This window comes from Larimichthys crocea, chromosome X, assembly GCF_000972845.2.
Source record: "Larimichthys crocea isolate SSNF chromosome X, L_crocea_2.0, whole genome shotgun sequence".
NCBI classification, from domain to species: domain Eukaryota; kingdom Metazoa; phylum Chordata; class Actinopteri; family Sciaenidae; genus Larimichthys; species Larimichthys crocea.
This window is the reverse complement of record NC_040020.1, coordinates 15,584,098-15,600,222: the sequence shown is the minus strand read 5'-3', so window position 1 is coordinate 15,600,222 and position 16,125 is coordinate 15,584,098. Positions and strand designations below refer to the sequence as shown.

At 39.8% G+C, this 16,125-nt stretch overlaps 1 protein-coding gene across 7 annotated transcripts in view; it reads left to right on the top strand.

Moving 5' to 3' along the window:
• Window positions 1-858: 858 nt before the first annotated feature.
• The window catches only part of map4l (microtubule associated protein 4 like), a 98,194-nt gene continuing 82,927 nt past the window's right edge, over window positions 859-16,125 (top strand). For 2 of the 7 annotated variants that reach the window (XM_027283195.1, XM_027283191.1), the window contains exon 1: window positions 859-1,087. The gene's annotated coding sequence lies outside the window, so the exon portion shown is untranslated. The remainder of the gene's footprint in view (window positions 1,088-16,125) is intronic. The other 5 variants (XM_027283193.1, XM_027283194.1, XM_027283192.1 and 2 more) reach the window with 4 other exon arrangements.

Sequence of the window (16,125 nt, the reverse complement as noted above, 5' to 3'; positions counted from 1 at the left end):
AGAAATATTTAAAAACTACTGTAGCGTCTGATTATTCTTTGAGTGTTGTTCTTTGAGTATGGGCTCATCTGTAAACAAGGACACAGGATGGCAGTGACATCGCCGTCAAATTACTCTTACATTACTTTTACACTGTTTTACATGTTTGCATATGTGCATATGTTTTATACACAACATGGCTAGACTCTTTGTCCTGTAAGTACTGTTGATTATATGTATAATTATTACTTTTTAATTAATTTCCATTTGTTATTGTTCATTCAGTACATTCATTCAAATTTATCTCTCTACTATATACTACTACTATACTACTATATATAGTAAGGTTCGGATTAGGGGGTTATTTCACTGTATTGGTTCCTTCCAAGTTCTTAGTGTCAAATTGAGACATGTTAACCAATACCAACAACAGACTAATAATTCTGAATAAACCAACATAATAATATAATATAATATAATATAATATAATATAATATAATATAATATATAATAATAAAAATATCATAGCTCTTAGGGTTCTCTTTGGAAGAGTAACTGTCATCTATTAAATGTCAAACAAGACTTTTAGTCAGATTATGGCTTATTCATGACACAGAGTGGCAAGTTATTGATGAATGTTTACAATCAGATGTTTGTAAATGTTTATTTATTTATTTATTTTTTTGCTATTTATTTTTCTGTTTGTGCTGACGTTTTGACGTTTTTATGTTATATGATATGTGTTCGGTCTTGTCTTTTAAGCTTGGGTCCATAGATATCTTGTCATAAAACTAGGTTTTACTGGTTTTACACATTCATAAGTGAAATAAATGAACGCTCTCATATTCACGGCAGCACGTGAACGCAGCAGCAGCCCCGCTGCCTCCAGACTGAAGGGGAAAAGACTCGTTTCTCCTCCTGGCTCCCGATTGGCTGAGCCGGCTGAGGAGGGGGCGTGACTTGCGTCTGAGCGCTGGCACCAGTCTGCTCTGCAAGCAGTGAAAGGTGGAGAGATTTTCACCATCACACACTCTTTAGACTGTCACACACGCACGCACACACACACACACACACACACTCAGCGAAAGAACCGGGACACGGTGAGTCGGTGAGTGAACCTAATTTCACATTTTCCATCAGAGTTAATGTGTGTCACGGCGGGAATGTCCGTTATTTACTGTGCCCTCGCGCTGCGCCGTCGTCTCGTGAATGAATGATGCATTGTCATATTTACAACGTTATTTAGGTCTCGCGCCGCCGCGGCGTGGACATAAGGCCTAGGTTTAGCTCTTCTATATGGCGGACCGGTGATTGAACATTGTTGTGTACGGTGTTCCCCATCACAATGGTGGAGGAGAGTGGGCGTGTGAGGAGGGGAGCTCTGTCTCATGCGGAGGTCCGTGTATTCGTGTCTCTTTGTTATGGTGCTGCCGCAGTCGGGATGGTACACCCCATCCTGCTGAAAACCCCACTTGAATAGTACTCCACAAATATTCCTATAATCTCACATCACTGATGCTGGACTTATTCCATGTAATATATGTCAGACTTTACCTCTTTAACCTTAATATTCCCATATGGGACTACAGTAACATACATTATGAATCTGAGTGCTATTTTGGTCTCCCTGTGTATCATTCTTACTACAGGAGTGTGTTCTTCTCAGAGGGTGCAGCTCCAGAGCAGTGAGGCCTTGTTACATAAAGGCTTTTTTTTCCTCATCTTACTGAGCCTATACAGCAGTTTGAGGAAGATTTTCTATAGAGACTAAGCCTGCCGTTATACAATAATACCCCCCAACTCTAAACACACATATACAGAGCTACATACACACACTGCATCCTGTGCCTTAGTACACATTGTTCCAGCTTATGCTTATGTCTTATCTCTCAGGTTGTCTGTCTCACTCTTAGATTTAAACATGCAATGTTTGAGGATAATGTACATTGTAAAATCAGTAAAGCAACATTATGTATAAATTCATATTTGGTAAACACGGACATCTGTACACGTGTACATTACTTATGATTGAAAAACTAGCGAGTTGACAACTTTGCTAACAGCCAAACATCAAGCAGGTGCAACAGCACAAGACATAGCAGCCAGCTAATATTACTGACTAGTCCAACAGCATTCAGCCCAGCTCGGCGTCTGTCTTTCACACTTTTATTTCACTAAGATCTCACCAACGACTAAAAGTCAGTCCCAGATTTACTCTTGTCTGGTGGCTTCTTGCTCAGTCGCTCTCTTGTTTTGTCTTCTTAGCTTGCTCTGTTAGTGTCCTCTTCGGTCTTTTTGCCTCTTTCATTACGTCCATAGAGACCGCTGAGCCCGGTCACTTTGCCCACTTGCCCAGCTCCGGTTCTGGCACGACACCAGCTCCATGTCAGCATCCCCCACACCCTGGCCCTAAATTCCTCCTCTTTCCCGGTTGTCCATAATGACTGTGTTACAAACATTCCCTCGGTGCTCTGAGCTCACAGTCAACAAACTGAACTGTAACGTTAACTAACAGCAGCTATAGTTTAGAGCAGTTTACTTTACTGTCCATTAGAAAACTCTGTAAATCACAAAGAGTTTGCAGCAGGAGGAGGACATCAGAGGGAAAACCAGAACATTTTCTCCATAAAATATGATCCAGTTTCACCAAAATCAAAGAAATAGTTGGTGGTTTGTGACCATAAAGCATTACGTACTTCTCACGGGTGATCGTACCCGGAGCACTGAGCTACATAGTGCGAGAACAGACATGATAATGACAGAGACGCCATTCACCTGATTACAAGTCAGTGTAGCATCAACATGATTTCAGATCTGTTATTTTCTGGAGAAAAGTTACACAATGTTTCTTTAATGAACAGGCTACAGCAGCACACAAACACACAAACACACACACACACACACACACACACACACACACACACAGATGCTGTAGACCTACATCAGGACATTTCAAGTAGAAGCGTAAGTGTGTATTAACTGCAGCAGCACACAAAATGAACATATTCTGGAGTTTGTGCTTCATCCTGTACAGTAATTCATTCTGACATGTTTGGTTGTCTTTGGAGGGTTTGGGGTCTAGACAAGAATTTGAAATCAGTTTCTGGGGGTGGTGGTGGTGGTGGTGACTTCTGCAGGGTTGAAGAGGTCACTCATTTTTCTGTGTTAATTTGTGGTTGGACACTTTCTGCCCGTCCAGCTCTGCCTACCTGTCACCTTGGTTCAGTCCGTTCACATCTCTGTCACTCATCTGTCACACTGGATTTAATCAAAGAATCCTATTCAGTTTGAAATATTTATTTTGTGACTTCTTCAGACTAAGAATGATCAGTATCAGACAGGTGGGAATTCAGATTTCCGATAACATGACATGTCTGATCGAAGATCCAAATAGTATTTTATGCATTTGTAATCAAATTTTCAACAGTGGTTCATTTTTTATATGATTGTATTATATTCAATATGATTTTATGTGTTGGGTGAGATGGTAGCAGCCAGTAGAACAGGTTGGCTGGAATGGTTGATGGTTTTTTGCTACACTTCACCACTTTTTAAGCCACTTTTCACAAAAATAACGCTATGAATAACTATTATTTACATTAACAAGTAACTTGTAGATTACGTTCTTAACTCTAATTTATAACAACCAATTTTGTAGTCTGTCGAACATCTGGAAATATTACTTCAAATAGTTCTAACACTGTAATCGAGAGAAAAGCAGAAAATCCTCACAAGGTGGGACCAGAACCCCCCTAAAAATTCTAATTGATTATTAAAGCAATCACTTAATTAAAGTGTCTCTTATATAAATGTATTGTAATATTATTTTCATGTGTCTTTTGACCACTGGACTACCACTTAGTTTAATGGTTAATCACCAAATATATATTTGTGATGAATAATATGACTTACTTAGCAAATTGTCATTAATGGGTGCTGCTGCTAGTTCTTGTATTTTATGTATCCTCAATGATGAAAAGCTGTCCATAACAGGAGGTAACAGCAGATGTCATTTTGGGATTTTGGTGATTGCAGATCTGTAACTTATCTTGAGTGAAATAAACAGTGATTATCTATCTACTTGCTCATCATATCCACATTTTTAAGATGTTTTGGGCAGATTAAGTTGTCAGTGTTTGTCAGTGCTGTGATGTGAGATGTCCTACACACTGCAGCCTGACAAACGCAGAGTGGAAATTGAAGATAACCCTCTGTGAGGAACTCCAGAGTTGTTCAGGATGTTAGACTGAAACTTCATCCTGTACGTTTGGCCTTGGAGGAACCTTTTCCAAGGGATTCAATGGACAGTGATGTGACAGAAATGTTACAAACCCAGGTTTATTAGCTTGTCATGACTCAGGACCTTTGGTGGGGATAATGAATGCCTGTCACTGGCAGACAGCAGACTCATTCTTGTTGTTGGCCATTTTACTTCAGTGACAGTGCGTTTCACAGGACAGTGAGTATCATGGTAGTGAGGTCAAAAATAGAGCTGCTTATACTAATTGTCAATAATTCAATTTTTCATTATAACAAGTGTAAAATAATAACCCCATAATGAACAGTGTTCAATTTCTAATTATTACTTGTGTGTACACTTGCTGTGTTAACTGTAGACTGGACAGTTTGCCATTCTGCATGCGTTCCCCCCTGTACTTGCTTACATTTCATCAGCAGTTCTTTCTAAACAGCATACATTTTATTGGAGTTATCTTGATGACATACGTATCAGACAAGTTTAGCAGACAGCCAGACAGCCAAGAATAAAAAATCATACATGATAAGAGGAAGAAAAGAGGATGATACACCTAGGAAGAGACTGATGTGGTAATAACTGATGTGGTAATAACTGATGTGGTAATAACTTGATAGGAACAAAGAATTTACAGAAATGCATCATGCAGGTTCCCAAATTCAGAGAGACCAACATATGAAGATGACAAGAATCGTAAAAGCCAAACATATTTTACAATACTATTAAAATAAGTAAGCAAGAATAAAAAGAAATGCTGGTTTGATTTTATTCTTATCATAATGGTAACCTTGCCAGTGGTGTTTGCAATGCTGTCCAGTTCTGAGTGAAGGTGTGTTCAGACTAACCGTAAAGTAAATTCTAGAGGCAGCCCGATTCACATATAGTTTACCTAGATTGAGAAAACACATCTGTGCTCAACAAAAATCAGCTTGAGAGTCAATACACGTTGGCGATACAAATACCTAAAATACTGCCTCTTGGGTCTAACACACAAGCGTATTGATTCTCGACATCTTCGTAGCTTACAGGTGCAGAGCGCCACAGTATTGATTAACCAGTCAAAAAAATGAATCTGACCTCAAGTTCAACGTGATGAAAGTTAAGACAAGTGTGATATTGTAGCGGTGAACTTGTAAAGAGTCCACTGTACTGAACAGCGGGAGCAGCTTCACTGGAACTTCTCTAACGTGGCATTTTCCATTCATCAGAAGCTAATCAAGATTGATAGCTAATGGGTTTGGGAAATTGGTGAGTTCTGTTTGCAGTGAAATACAAATTCTGAGACAGCGAAGCAGAAAATAATGAGAATGAGCAAAGAACACCTCAGAACACATCGGATCATGTTTGTATGGCTGGATCACAGCCTGCAAGGTTTTGTATCCTTGAATGTTTGAACCATAGATAGCATGAGGAAATATAAAAGAAAGACAGGCTGACAACTACAAGCTAGAGGGATTATCAGATGTTCTAATGCATGGCTGTTGTGATGATGATGATGCCATAATTTCTGCTTTAGGGATTGGTGGGATTACAAGCAATCCCCCCCAGATTACCAGCCAAGCAAACAAGAAATCAAGCAGGCGGTTGTCCAACGAGGTATACTCAACATTTTCAGTGTTTTTGTCAAGCAGTCAGCCATTCAGAGTCACTTGGGTTTCCAGTGGAACAGGCAGTCAATCAGTCATCCAGCTGGCTAGCTATTCACTGTATAAGTCCTTTTGCATCATAACATTGTCAGTTATAATCGGCTACAGGAAATGTGTAGGCTCTCCAGCCATCCAGTAGGTCAGCAAGACAGCCAGGCGGAGGCAGTGTAGCAGATATATGATCTAATAGTGATGTAGCCACCCCCTCCAGACAAGCTCTAAGCCCCAGTAATGAACTTCAGTGTCAACCCACAAAGTTATGTTTCGTGTTTCTGCCTAATATTACCCCAGGCTATATGAAGGAGCTAGATGACTCTGATATAACATAATAACATAAATATATAGAAGTACTTCTTCCTGTAATGGTGAAAGATCTGCTTTACTATAGCCTGCAATGAGGAGGAATGGGACAGATGGGAGTAAAAAAGATTATGATATGCAACCAAGAATCAAATAGTGAAACAATAAAGGACTATATCTACAGGTTTACCCACAAGCACAGTGTGATTGTAATTCACCTGTTTGAACTAAGAATTAAGATGTCATGGCTAATGTGAACAGCGATCATTAAAACCATAGGTGTACCGGGTTGAAAGCAGCACCATTTCAACTGAAATGGACAAAAACGTGCCAACTTGTAAAATCAGTATGAGAATAAATTGAAGTTCTACATAAAATGTGTCCAAATGGTTCATTTTAGGCTGGAGGTTTGCTGTTTGAATGAAGTTGAGCAAATTTCCTCCTGGACTCAAGATTTAAAGCTTCACTTAAAAAATATTTTCATATTTACAACGGGTCAAATGAAATGTAATGTGTCTGCTGCTGCCCATAGAGATGAATCCACAGAGAAATGTCCAACTCCGGCAATTCTCTGAAATTGGAACCTCTTTTAGCTAATTGCTTTGGTTGAGATAAACGAACAATAACAGAACAATAGGCAGAGTTAGCATTTAGCTCCTAAAGAGTCAGATCTATCACTGAAAACAGTGCTAAAAAGAAAAGAACACTATATAAATTGACATAATAACTTTATATGGTGATTAAAATAGCAGATGTGTTTTCAGCTTGTTCTGTTTACCCCAAGCAGATTAAAAATCAATAAATGTAGCTTTAAGTCTGAAACTTGTTGGGTCATCATTTTTCATGTTTTACTCAACAGATGTTTGTTTAGTGTTACTCAAAAGTTGAACACAAGTGTCTTGAATGATCCTTTATTGTTACCTTAAACTGTTTCTAATATCAATGTAAATAAATATTTTAAGACCTAACTCCTTTGGAAAGGATATTATGGGATTCAGATGTATTCAATATGTTGGTGTGTGTTGGAGAGCAACAATATTGCTGCTAAGGATTGAGAAGATAAGATAAATGGTCAGTGTAATAGTCTCACTCCTGCCTTGTAATGAGTGGGAAAAGCTTTCATTGATACAGTATTGTCTGTGAACACTGTGAAGTTGACCTCACGCTGTGCTAATGAGAATATCTGTGCAAACTGTTGCATCAGCTACTCCTGAGAATCCTTCCAAATATTTCCGTACACTTAATGCTCAGGAGTCGTTTTTATTCATTATTGATGACCGTAGACAATTATGTAAGCTGTGAGCTATCTGTTAGAAGCCATTTTATTGCCACAGTGGGAGTAATAAATCATTATGGGAAAGGAAAAGGAAAGTTTTTTACCACTGTGTTATCTTCATTGCTGCCTAAATTTATGTGTAGACAGTGTTTTGGTTGAATGGTGACTTGTGGGAGCCGGTTAGTGAGGAGGTGGGCATGTTATTTATACAGCTTGAACTGGAACCTGCTTCAGTTGTGGTTACCATGGTGATGTCGCCTGGTTAACAGTGAATCACCTTTGTGAAAATGAAAGGCCTGTGTGAAACTCAAAGTTCACTTACTAACACACTAATGTAGCTTTGTGAGGCAGACCCTGGCATTAATAGAAACTTCCTCACAGACCTAATCCAAACGACACAGCAGTGTTTCACCGAGGGGTTAGGGCTTCAAGAGCACTTTTTTAAATTACCAGGAATTATTTGGGACTTGAGCAGATGGTATTGAATTGGCCAGATACTTACTGTAAGTAAATGGAGATGAACATGCACATCCAGAACTGGCTAGAAATAACCTTTTTTCTTTGTGTTACAAGTCAGCTAAAAGACAAGGAGACACTGCACTGCCAAAGTTCTGAGACAATGACGTCCACGGGATACTGTAACCAGCGTTTACATATTTTAGATGTAGTCCTATGTAGTCACATTTTAGTCAGCTTTTGGCCAAAATGTCTTCTCTTTTTTTTAGGATAGTTTGAATATTTTGAAGTGGGGTTGTATGAGGTACTTATCCATAGTCAGTATAGTTGATGGCTTACAACATGCTAATTTGAAGAAGCAGACAGAAATCCTAGCATGGAAATAGAGCAAAGAGCTGTCTGTTTTAGCCACATAAAAAAGGCCCATATTCTCACCTATTTAACTTACTATTAGATCTGCAGCACACAATTGGACTTGGGCGTAGGAATACGTAAGTTGTACGGCAGAGACAAGGGGAAAGGGCTGTCTGACTGCAAGGTATTCCTTTAATTGTAACCACTGTACTAAAGGTGGATTAGTCTCTACTAGAAATTTTTTTTTTTGCAAAATACTACAGCCCCCATGATGCTTTACCAACCATGTCAGTTGGCGTTTTATTCAAATGTCATATTTCTATCCTTACAGCCATAACCTTTGCTGTCAAACAATATCTCCACTGTGCATTTTGAAAGGCATGTCTGATCTAGTCATGGCCACTTCACTCAACATTTCTCACCACCTGGTGAGCTGCTGCTGGTGAGTGCTTGTTAAAGGCCACTAAACCAGAAATATGATAGAGTAAAGCATGTTGTGTGACTTTATTATATCATAAAATAACAGATTTTTAATCATTTTGATGTTACAATGATGTGTAATCAGGTGAATGGTGTCTGTCATTCCTGCTTTTTTCCCCATACGTCTTCTCTTGCACTATATGCACTACTTTGTGCTCTGGGTACAATAACCTGCAAGACGTATGTGGAGGCTGGATATTGTTTATGGAGAAAATGTTTTCTGGTTTACAGAGTTTCTTGATGGACAGTAAAGTAAACTGCTTCCAACTGTAGCTGCTGTTAGCTAATGTTAGCTCAGTTTGTTAGCCGGGCAGTTTAGGGAGTGCAGGTGTTTGTACCGCAGGCCAGGACCAGGACTAGGAAGAGGTTTTCAGGCCGGGGCACATTGATACACTGATGGTTACTGGTGTCGTGCCAGAACCAGAGCCGGGAAAGCAGGTAATGTAACCGGGTTCAGCTGCTTCTACTGGCATAATTACAGTGAAAAGACCAAAGAGAATGTTGATGGAGGAAACTAAGATGAGAAGATCAAGCAAGAAGCAGCTGAACAAGAGTAAATCTGGGACTGACTTTTAGTCGTTGGTGAGAGCTTCGTGAAATAAAATAAAAACCTGGTTTAGCATTTATGTACTGACAATTCTTATCAGCCAACATATATACCCATACACTGATCTGATCTGCAGTAAGATAATATCTACTGATATATGTCGGCCTGGCCAATTTACAAAATATTTTGTATTATTACATTACTATGTATTATACAAAAATAATATTATTTATTAATGATATGCCTGTAGCAGTTTAACCAGTAAATACCAAACAAGTACAGTGCGATACAACAATGACTTAAATGTATGTTAGAGATGCCGTGAGCAGATCAAACAGACAGTTCAGAGGAAACAACAAAGGTCGCTCTCCCCTGCTGAGGGAAGAGGCAGAGATTCAGATCAGACCTGACATCATACGGTACAGTAGAGCCAGAGAGGACGGGGTGAGTCTTCCTCATTCTCATCATCCTCTTCCAGCGAGCTTCCATCAGTGTGTACTTGTGATGTGCAACAAGGAAAGGTCTTTTCTGTCCTGCTGATCACAGAGGCTGACATTCAGATCAGACCTGACATCAGACAGCACAGGAGAGTGAGGGACAAAATGTGCAAAAAAGTCCTCGTCCATCGACCGTCTCTGATGTATTAGAAGATGGGTCCTGTACATGAAACAAACACAAATGTCATATTTACATCCTGTTTTCTGCATTGTTTTTTTTTTTTTTACTGCTTGAGCTTCTACTGGCACTCTTTTAATTTCATCATCTCATTGCGCTCTCTTCTTCTGGTTTTTGGACTGGAGAATTGGTGCCACCTACTGCTAATTTTCACATAATGGTAGTGAACCGAAACAAGCACTCATTCACATTTTTAAACAAACCCGAAATGCAATTCAAATTTGCAGCACATCTGGATGGAAACATTACCGCTGTATTTTGAAACTGCCAGTTGGTGGCACTAGTCGGAAAATTTGAAAGTCTAGCCTAAATATTTTACTTTTGGTGGTAAGAGGTGGTCTGGACTGTAGAGTGGTTTTGAATATTTCTATTTTCTGCATGCATGTGTTGTATGCTTCAAATTCTAAAGCATTTCAACCCTCTTCGTTCTTATCAATGGTTCGATCAATTGCTTTTTCAATCATGGCTGACTGATAGGACCCCAGAAGGGAAATGAAATTGAAGCAATTCCATCTCAGTCCCCAAAATGTATCTGCAAATATAATATTACCCTTTAAATAGTAGATCTTGTTCTGGGAAACACAGAGCAAAGGACACACAGCTTTTAGCTGCTGCCATCTCCTTCTTCTCAGCCTCCTTTTTTGCGTCCTTTGTTCATGCTGTCTGTCCTCCTACGCCCTCCTTTGCATAAATAAACAGCGATTTTGCGTTAAGACTGTGGCAGTGTGGGTGACTGGGATACACAGTGAGGGATGCTCTTTGTTTTGGTTTCAGGGTAAACATACACTAATGTATTGTGTATGTGCAGTAGTAGGCAGACGTACTCAGATGAGAAAAAAAAAATCCTGTCAGTCAGCTATTTGCCTAATCTATTACTCATTTCAGCTCCAGAACAGATTGGAAGTCTAGACACTGGATAGCAAAGAGCAGCACAGTGAGGGGTTTCCTGAAAAACACAGGTGATTACATCAGCAGCTTGCTGTCTGTCTACTGTCTGATTGAGTCAACAGTTTCCACTTAAATGGAAACAGAGATCCAAGAGTATAAGATACATGAATTCCAAAATGAGAAACGGCACCATCACCACAGGGTCTTCATTGTTTTTCTATGCCACCACGTCCTCCATGTATTACACAGTAAATGTATTGCAGTGGTAGGTTCTTGCTGTGATACTGGGGGTGTTGACTATGCCATTTACAGTTGGGTAACTACCAAATACTGACTGAATATGTATTTTTCCAAAAAGTACATTTTGTTTTGAAACATTGCACAGATGATTACAAGCTTGATCAAAGGTTTTGAGAGACTACTGCAAATCTTTCTTCAATTTCCTCCATGTTGCCTTCAATCCCAACAATCCCAATTTTCTTTTAGAAAAGAGGAATGTGACTCCTTGTCCCTGTGCAAGAGTTGGCTGTACGCTCTCTGTATCTTACTGTTCAGCTCAGGTGATACTCTTAAGTACCCTACCCTTGCTATCTCCAGGCACTCGATTTATCTGGATACTGTTGAGTCTGTTTTGCAATTCACCTTGTTTTGGAGTGCTCTCTTGTGCCGTATACCTTTGTCATCAATTTGACTGATTTATTACTCAGTTTCTTTCATTCTTCTGTTTTCTTAATCCATTCCTTTACCTGGGTCATGGATTCTTCCAGTTGTCGTTATCGGAAATTGCTCCGATACTGCCGAAAATGCTGGCATCGATATCGGCTACTACTGGATCGATCCGATACCACTTAATTTATTAAATTAGTAATCTGGTTAGCTCCGTTAAACTCTGGCACAGTTCTTCCTCCCCGCTCTTAAAACAGTGGCGCTGTGCTGCAACCTGCAGCCTGCTGGTTTAGAGGGACAAGTTGACGCAAGGCATGGAACTAAGCTAACTACTAGGTAACTAGCACTAGCATATCATGTCGGCAGTGTGGCAGTATTTCACGCTGAATGCTCCCACCAGTAACGTGCGTGTTCAGGCAAGGACAGGTAAACCGGCAACCGGTGGTGGGGGAGTGCGATGTTGGGGGCGTGATGGGAGCTGAGGTGGGTTGCCATGGGCGTGTCTATACCTCCTGAATGTAACCACTGTATATATGTATATATTCATCTGACACAAATCAAATTAAACTTCTTTGTGTCACTGTTTTGTGGCGTAACTTGTGAGTCAGACTCAGATTTAGAAGCTGGTACATGAGATAAACAAAGTGAGAACACACACAGGTAGAGTATCAGAGTTTAGTCCGTGAATCCACCTGGATAGTCTCTGCTAAAAAACTGCGACATGCAACATATGCAAAGATGTGGCTGCACTTTCATTTTTAAAAATAATAATTATTCCTAGATTTATTTAGTCAAATTGCATTTGCACTAGTGTTTTTTATATTGTACATATCGTATATTCTGTTTAAAAATAAATGTACAAATAAATGGCTTTTTTAAATTTGCTGTATTTATTCATGTTTTTCAAAGGGTTTAACCTGAGCCAGGCCTCACCACAATGATAATCATATCACAAGTCATGCAGGCGTAGTATGATTTTTTTTTTTTATAACATTCTGGTATGGGATCAGTACTTGCGGCTGATACCCGCAGCACAATCAATCAATCAGTGGTATCGGAACGTGTCTAATATATATATTAGAATTAAAGACAAGATCATATCACTAGTGCATCCTTAGTTTGAATTTTGGTTGCATGACTCCTTATTGAGTGTAAATTTGAAGCAGAGCCACATGGATGCATGTTGTCTTCTACCCACGCACCATTAAAAACACTTGGACTTGGACTCTCCGGAGGAAGGAGAGAGATCCTGTACTGTTGTTGGGTGTCTTTCACTTGATTGAAAGACTTTTCTCCATCTCATGTCTTCTGTGCAGTCTTGAATTTCTTCATCATCTCTCACTTTGAAAACAACACACACACACAAACACGGTGCAGAGCCACATTTGACAGATTTGCGCTGTTTGTCATGGGCCTGGTTGAAAAAGCTGACTGTCTGCACCTGTCTCTCATATACTAATGCTCTGTGTGAGCGTGTGAATGTGTATGTGTGAATACAGTGGACACAGTGTGTTGTCAGCAGTAATCTAACCTGCTGCTCATCAGAGACACACTGTGCATGTGTGTGTGTGTGTGTGTGTGTGTGTGTGTGTATCCATCAAGAAGGAGACAGAGAGGAGCTGCTGAGTCACCATGGCGACTGGCTGGGCAGCCATGACAGGATTTTATTAACACGTTAGACGCTGTGAGGGTAAAAGAGCCTCTGGTGATGCTTTTCCTTTTATTTTCTCTTTGTCCTTAATGTGTAATCCCAGAGAAGCGTTCTATTCTCATGTCACCGTCCATTTGTTGGTGCAGGTTTTATCAACAATATAAAAAAAAGAAAAAAAGCCCAGAGGGAACTCCTCCAGCATGCCTGTAGCCATGATTCAGACGGATTCGACTGACATGACCATAACTTTCCCAGCCGACATTTCTGAGCTCCCTAATGGACTCTCAGACACATTTCAGCTGTCTAGCTTGTGAGCTTTGCACTAAATTAGGCTTCTCATTTATCCTCTGCGTCTGCTAGCCTTGTCATCTTAGGGCGTCGATTATCACATCGAATAGAGCAGTCCATCAAGGAAGTATTCTTGTTTGTAAAGTGAGGCCCTTAAACTCTCATTTAGTGAAGGTGTGTCAGTATTAGCAAGATGTTACTTCTTTATATGTCCAGTAGAAACAGAGCTAGATAAGCATCCATTTTGAGTCATGTTTTTGGCCACCTGATATATGTAAGACCCCATTCCAAGACCAAATGAGGAACAAACATAAAAAATATATTGAATAGGGGCATTGCACTTAGGGTGCAGTGGTGTGGGCCACAGGCCAAAAAACAAAACCATCAGCTAATTAAATTATCAGACTGGTCAAACTGCTTCACAGTCACTGCCACAGAGTGGTGGTGGAGTTCAAGGACTAAACTATGATACTCTACCTGTTGTGTTCTGTCTTGGTTTATTTCATCGACCCAGCTTCAGTTTTTGACTTGCAGTGTGCACTGCGGAGTAGTGACACCAAGAAGTTTCCTTTGGTTTGTGTGGTTTGTGTCACACAGCTGTGTGTGTGTCATAGACACTGAATCAGAGACAGGTAGTGCTGATAACAAGAAAGGTGGTGAAACAGAGAAATTAAAGTTTTTTTCTTTTTCATTAGTTGTTCCCATCAGCTGTACTGGAAGGCCAACTATCATGAAGGGTGGACATTTTCAGACTCTACTTCAGTCTCTCCAAAGAGACATTTCTAGTGCTGCAATTCACAGGGAAAGTGATAGAAACATTGTGATAGCCTATTTGGAGGTTGAAAAGGTGTGGTGGGGGGAGAGGATTATAGGTATACAGACACCTTTAGTCCAATATTCATTCTCTTTTTAGCTCTGTTCGGGTCATCACCAACTCTCGGGAGAATATCTGGCTCCTTAGTTGATAAACGCTCCACTATATTCACCAACTAGTCTTTAACTTTGTCAGCCTGTTGTTCAGTGCTGTGCAGGTCGTTTACAGTGGGTTTTTAATTAGAGCTTGTTTCACCGTAGGTTGATGAGAGCAAAAAAGTGAACCTAAACGGAAATCCCAAAACAATGAGCTGAAAGAAGCTAAACCGCTTTGCAGAGACCTGAGGGGAACTGCATAGGCAGGTGATAATTCTCTGTGGGTTCATCACACACAGCAATTAAATGCATTGTTAAGATAAAAAAAATATTCATTAGTGCAACTTTAATCACCTCACTGGGAAGAATAATTAATTGAAATACATGAACTAAGCAATATCCAGCTCACTCTGTATGTGCTCTAAAAACAATTTAATTTATATAATATATAGTGTCTCTATGGTCATCTAAATCAAGTAATCACACCTCTTGGCATTTCCTTGTGATTTGAATCCATTTTAGCATCACTCATGACCTCATTACAGTGCATGCACACACTCATTCTATGCTTCATCCGTTGATACAAGTCCAGTATCAGCAGTTTTGCTCAGAATAGCTCAGCACATACTCTTTAAAGTTGCAGTGCAGCTGGTTTTAGAGGTGAATGGGTAATTTTCTATCTTAGAGTCTTATCTTACAGTTAAAGTGCCATACTGTATAACTATACCCACTGAAGTAGAGCTCCAGCTCTCGTACACTAATGTCCAACATGGATAGATTTTAAAGAGATAGTTTGGGTTATTTGAAGTGTTGTTGTGTAAGGGAACTTATGCATGGTCATTGTGTTACCTAGAGTAGACTGCGGACAGCAAGCTCCTGCTTTGGAGAAGCAGACAGAAGTCCTGGCACAAATGTAGAGCAGTTGGGAGAAACCACTAACGCAATGACTATGCATAAGTAGCTCACACAACCCCATTTCAAATTACCTGAACTCTGCCTTAAATTATAGATGCCCAGATCGATTGGACATTGATCTTTATTGGCTGATATGTAGCAAAATATGCAATTAGAAGATCAGGTTTAATGTTGTTGAGTCAGGATCTTAAATTAATCAGTGTATTAGTTTATTAGAAAATATTAACCTCTCCATTATGATGACAGAACAGGCACAGAGCGGCAACATACAGCAGACTCCTTCCAGTCAAGATGGCGGTGATGGTAACAAGTATGTGGGTTTATTGATCTTTTTTCAAGTGTAACTTAAGTGGATAAGAACATATCGGGTATCACGTTAATCTGCAGATGGGGTGGCAGTAGCTCAGTCTGTAGGGACTTGGCTTGGGAACCAGAGGGCGGCCGTTCAAGTCCAGCATGGATCAAAGTATGGTAGCTTGAGAAGTACAGTACTGACTAGGTAAGAGTTGTTTTTAGGTTAGGAGGACTGAGGAGTCAGCAGTCAGTCAAAAGCCAATCGCTATAAAGTTTCCAGCCATTCTGGATTAAGTTTAAGACTTTGCTGGAACTCCCTTCAAGCAGCTTTTATTGTCCAAATAGACTTAACTTTTATTTTTTTTGTTGACACGCATTGATGCAGCATCAATCTGATGTACAATAACAAAAGGCGTCAGATATCTAAAGATGCCTTCATGGGAGAGAAATCAAATGACTTCTTCAGTCATTGATCTACTGCCTCATGATTATTCCTGACTACCTATTATTTGTCACTGTGTCACATGGTGAGCCAAACCAAATTCC